Source organism: Colossoma macropomum, unplaced genomic scaffold, assembly GCF_904425465.1.
Source record: "Colossoma macropomum unplaced genomic scaffold, Colossoma_macropomum, whole genome shotgun sequence".
Classification (NCBI taxonomy): Eukaryota; Metazoa; Chordata; class Actinopteri; order Characiformes; family Serrasalmidae; genus Colossoma; species Colossoma macropomum.
Genome location: NW_023495351.1, coordinates 428,167 through 434,395, shown reverse-complemented (window position 1 = coordinate 434,395; position 6,229 = coordinate 428,167).

Below are 6,229 nucleotides of genomic sequence, written 5' to 3'. Positions count from 1 at the left end.
AAATACAGGTGAGAGACTTGACCCTGTCTTACCTTTGGTTGACTGTTTGCCTCATTTTTATATGGGAAACCCTTTAATGCTCCCCTTCTGAGCAAAAGCTTAGCATTTTGTTCAAGAAATCTGAAATTAAGTTCATTTTTGTAAAAGATTTTCTCAAGAGGAACAAAAAATGTTCTTGTCCAGTTTTAAAAATCACTGATTAAAAAAAGTATTCAAATCAACCAGGTCATCAGATGCATAAGAGCAGATTAGATTAAATTAAATGATTAACCAAAGACTGAAGGAAGGAACTAAAAATAGATACAAATACAGATTTGTTTATTTCATTTAACCTTTATTTAACCCTTGCAAACCCTTTAAGTCCCTTGCAGTCATATTTTTTTAGGGACACCAGATACAAATTGAGTTTGCTGACCAAAGCTATGTCTAGCATTTAGTATTTCTCTATTTGACATTGGCATTCATTTGGCATTTGCAGACTAGCATACAAGCCCCTGATTAGAATTCATAGGAAACATAAGAATGCACATACAGTAAGGGTAAAAAATTATTCAGACACTATTGTTGTGTTATTAAATATGATTCCAGTGCATGTCACTTAAATTATTTGGCAAAAATGTGTTCCAAACGTCAGTTCTTGAGCACTTCAGGCCTGTTTGATCAGGATTCTAGTGCCAGCTTGTGGGAAAATTTAGGAATAGGAGTCTCTCAGGCTGACTCATACGGTAACAGTCCCTATGATATCCAGTGATACCATAGCTTCTCTAGCAGACAATTATGGACAGCTGAACAAACTTGCTCAGCAAAGTATAGAACAGCAAAGTCAGGTTCTCAGCTTGATTAACTAGGGAATGCGGGTCTAACAGAACTCCAGTGTGGATCTCATGTTGGTCATCTGCTGGCCAAGCTACCTCATGACCAACTTTAAACACTTTAGCAACCCCATCAAAAAGATCAAAGATGGATTCCAGCTCTAATCCAACTCTAATGGATCTATCAGAATTGCTGGAATATGAGGTACATGTTCCAGATAATGAATCTAAGTTCACAGTTGATCAGTCCACCAGAGAACGCCAAGGGCATTGCAGACAGACAGTCCTGTAAATCAGCCTCTCAAACCACTACTGTCCTTCTTAAATCTGACCCACATCCCAAGCAAAGTGACAATCAAATCCAATCAACGTTAGAGAATCCTAAAAAGCACTGCCCCTTTTGTGATACTGTCAAGCATTTCTCCAACTAGTGTTCCAATTTCAAAATGCTGATGAAAGATGAGAAAATGAATTGGCTCAAACAGACAAGCATAACTGGAGATGTGGAAGAAATCATCAAGCTGTAAAAAAAATATTTTTATTCACAGTAAATTTATATTTGGCAGTATTACTTGGTTCTGGGACCTCTCTGCCCTTCCATGTGCATACAAGAAAGGCCTTAAGGGAGGGAGAGCAGCAGAAAGTGATGTACTCTACCTATAAATGGTGAAATGGGCCTGAAGGTGCCACTGTTTTAATAGCAGGAGTTTTACATCTAAGGTGCAACATCGACTTGATTACAAGTAACACGATTTTAAACATCTGTTTTAGCTTGTTCCCTGAACTTAGAATTACACCAGGAGTGTGAAAACTGATTCATCATCTTTTCTACCCCAAAGAATGTATTTGTGTATCTAGGTAAGGAAGTAATGATTCAGGTGTGACTAGTTTTCCCTCTTAGGTTTAGACACTATCTGGAACAATTTTTGCACCTGAATCCAGCCAAGTTCAGAGTTCCCAGTTTGGGGAGTTAAACTGTAGCTTGAGGATGGCAGAAATGTCATTAGTATTGCAGTCTGTGTTAGTGAGACTGCAATGCTAGCTGGTAGTAAAAACTCACCCTTTTAGCTGTTTATCTGCAATTCTATTGTCTTGTGCTTCAAAGAAAGTACCACTATTGTGTGCTTTGACTTTCATAATAGCTAGATCTGCAAGTAGTTTAACAGCTTCCAAAAGACCCTGTACAAAATCAGAAATTTTTGAAGTGCCAGCAGCTGTGAGAAAACCCCTGTGACTTCATAAGTGTCCAAAATCATGGGCCACTCCAAAGGCATATCGGGAGACAGTAATTGTAGTGCTCCTGCCTGATGCAAGTTTACATGCCTCAGTTAAAGCCACCCACTTGACCGGCTGGGCTGAGTGAGAGGGAGGAAGACTACCACTAGCCAAAGTTTGAAAGCTGTTAGTTACTGCCCATCCAGATCTACGCTGACCATCAGTGTTGGTTGAGGAACTGTCTGTAAAAAGAACCTGCAGTACATAATAACATTAAAAGATTCAGAGAATCTGGAAAAATCTCTGTATGCAAGGCACAAAAATCAGTATTTGCTGGCCATGATCTTTGAGTCCTCAGGCGGCACTGCATTAAAACAGACATGATTCTGTGGTGGAAATCACTGCATGGGCTCTGGAACACTTCTGAAAACAGTTCGTCGCTGCATCCACAAATGGAAGTTAACACTCTAAAAAGCTTGTTATCAGTGCACAGTTCAAAAGCCAGTTTTAATGATGGTGTAGGGGTGCAATAGCACGCATGGCATGGGTGATGTGCACATCTGTGAAAACACCATTAATGCTGAATGATATATACATGTTTTGGCAACATATGCTGCCATACAGACAATGTCTTTTTCAGGGAAGGCCTTGATTATTTCAGGAAGATGATGGCATACCACATTCTGCATGTATTACAACAGCATTGTTCCATACTAAAAAGAGTCCAGGTGCAAAACTGGCCTGCCTGCAGTCCAGACCTGTCACCCAATGAAAATATTTGGTGCATTATTAAAGGAAAAATATGACAAATTAGCCCCTGAACTGTAGAGCAGCTGAAATCCTGTATCAAACAAGAATGAGAAAACATTTCACTTTCAAAAGTACAGCAGTGTCTCCTCAGTTCCCAAATGCTTATAGAGTGTTGTTAAAAGAAGAGGTGATGAAACACAGTGGTAAACATGCCCCCATCCCAACTTTTGGGAACGTGTTGGCATCAAATCCAAAATGGGCATATTATTAAAAAAAAACAAAACAGTAGAATTTCTCATTTTCAACATTTGATATGTTGTCAATGTGGTATTTTCATTTTAAAAAAATGTTTTACAGGATTTGCACATAATTGCATTCTATTTTTATTTACATTCTGCACAGCATCCCAACTTTTTTGGAAATGCTGACACAGAATAAAGACATTTGACTGTGACTATTTGTTCCTGTATCCATGGTGCAAATGCTAACAGTACCAGATAGGTAGCCTGTACTGCTCTTAAACATGGACCCATTCCACATGCCACAGCATCTAATTGAGCTGAATGATAAGCTATTGAATGTTGCGTACCATCATGCTCCTGAGTCATACAGGGCATCATGAAACTACAATCTTCACGCACAAAGACAGTGAAAGGTTTGTTTGGTTCACAAAAGCCAGGAACAGTGCAGATGTCAGGTATGATTTCAAGCTTACAAAAGCAGTAATTGTATTATCTGTGTGTGCAATATGGTCATGTTGCCCAGGGTTACTTTTAAGAAGATTAGTGGTTGTAAAATTGTAGCATAAGAATCTATTCAAGGTCTGCAGTAGTTGCATAGGTCTAAGAAAGCTCGCAATTTGTGCGCTGTGGTTGGCAATGACATTGCATTAACTGCAGAGCTGCTGGCAGGCAAAATTTCTCCAGAACCCTGTGTAACCCATTGTCCCAAATACTGCACACCAGGACAACACAGCTGAGCTTTGTCCTGACTGGCTTCGTGGCCCATTGCTCACCAAAAAATCAAGAAGTGCCATCACCTCTTTGTCATGTGTTTCCTCATTCTCAGTACTCAGTTAAACATCATCAACATACTAAATAATAACAGAGGACTGCAAAGTGTGCTCAGCCTGGGAGATGTGATTTCTGAATGCTTGATGGTAAATACTGGGGCTATTGTGAAATCCCAGTGGCAGCCATGTTCATTAACACAGCACATCCCCCACAGTGAAAGCGAGCTATGGCTGGCTTTGTAATGCTAACAGAACTGACCAAAAACCTTATCAACAACAGCAAAAACACTGTATTTTGTGGGAATGCCATCAAATATGGTATATGGGTCAGCAACCAATGGATTTGTCAATATGCTGACTGGCTACCCTGTAGTCTACTGTTAGCCGCCAAGTTCCATTAGCTTTACAAACTGGCCACACAGGACTGTTGGATACACACTGTACTTTGACCAAGACATCTCTTTTCTCAAGCTGATTACAGGCATAATACCCTGCAAAGCTACTTTATTAATGGGATATTGCTTAGTACAAACAGGTTGACAACCTGTGTGAACAACTGGTTCTATATCTAGAAGGCCACAATCATCCTTACCGTCAGACTAAATGGGATGATCAGCTAAATCAGACTGCTTTAAAGAAACAACGTTCCAAGCACAAGAATCAGCATTATTAAACAAAGAACAATTCAATTTCCTCAGAAACTGCTTTAGGTCCTAGATTATCGTCTATGGGTACAGGTAGAGTTAAGGAAATACCAGCATTACCCAGTTGCTCAGCTGTGATATGTCTATCTGTCAAAGGTACTTCTAAAGATACAAAGACTGTTTCAAAAAGAGTGGTAACCTGAGCTCCTGTTTGTACAAGAAATGAAAAATCCCGTTTCCTAAAAAACTTACTGATAGCACACAGATGGGCAGAAGCAGCAGGGGAAATTAGTTTAAAGCTGGGGCAGATGGAGCTGTTGGCACCTCTGTGAATCCTTGCACTGCCTTGGTCCTGTGAAATGCCCTGGAATGATTTCCCTGTTGTATTCCCCTGTGAAAACCCCTAAGAAGAATTTCCTAAAATGCTGTCCCTCATCTTTGAATTCCTTTTGTGATTATCTGCTAGTTTCTTACCATAATCTCTTGCAAAATGACCAGCTTTATGACAGTAATGAGACTCATCCTTCTGATTAGAGAACTTCTGATTGGAACCTCAATTAGAGCTGTTTTCTGTGAGGACATGTATGGATGCTGGTGCATGGCCTGGCACTAGATCAAGGTTTAACCTCTCAAGTTAATTTTTAAGGTCACCTCATTGAACCCCATAGAAGTTTATATAAGGCTTAATGATGAACAACATGAGCTCCAGATGAGTAGCCAAACATTCAATATTGAGCTGAGAGTGGAATGTGGAATCCCCAGGCATAGATGTGAAAGCAAGTTGGTAGTTTTCATTGTCAGATTCCTGAGCCATGAAAACAGAAGCAAGTTTCTGAAAGCTAAAGTTTCTGTAACCAGCTGGCTCAACTAGCCAGTTAAAGCTAACAGCTGCATGAACACTGACATTAAAGCAAAAGGGGGTACAGCACCAAATACTAAGAAATTCTAAAATTCATGTAAATATTTCAAACATTCTAACATACAAAGTTGATTAAATGCTGCAAAAATGCAAATGTGAATAACGAGGGGCATACCGTAACTGTTAGAGCTAGGCCAGGAATGTCAAAACTCAGTCAAAACATGAGGAAAACAACTACTAAACAATAAAGCTTATTTCAGCTAGTGGCCTTATAGGATTCTGGTAGTTTTGGTACCTAACACAAACACTTTCTGATAAAAAAGATTTTATATTATGTATAGCAATATGCATACTGTATAACTTTATTTACCCTCTATCTGAAATAGCCTGTTAGAGCTCCTGTGTCTTTAAGCCCTGCCCTCCTGTGCTCTGATTAGTCATCTCACCCACTCTGTCCATGGAAAAAATAATATTCTTGAAAAACAGGAGAACAATGACAAGACAGAAGACATGGCTTGCTTTCACCATTGACTCTCTGGTCTCGGTTTTAAAACAATTTCCTTCATAAAGAAATCTCTGTTTTGTTCTTTGGTCACAAATCACCATTAAGTGCAAAACACACATATATTGATATAGTTGCATATTAATCCATAAACGTGTATATGTAAACAAAACATAGATATATATTTGGGATTCTTTTTTTTTCTTACAAATGTTGATATATGTATGCATGTATGATACGTATGTATGTATGTATGTATGTATACACACGTACATATATTCTCAACAGAATGTTTTATATGCTAATAGAATTACTGATGCTTATATATGTAGTCTATGGTTGCACATCCATTACAGATAATGGACCAGAGTCAGAAATGCATTTATTTCTGCTTTATACTGAAATCATTAGGAAAAAAATGTTATAGATGCTAAC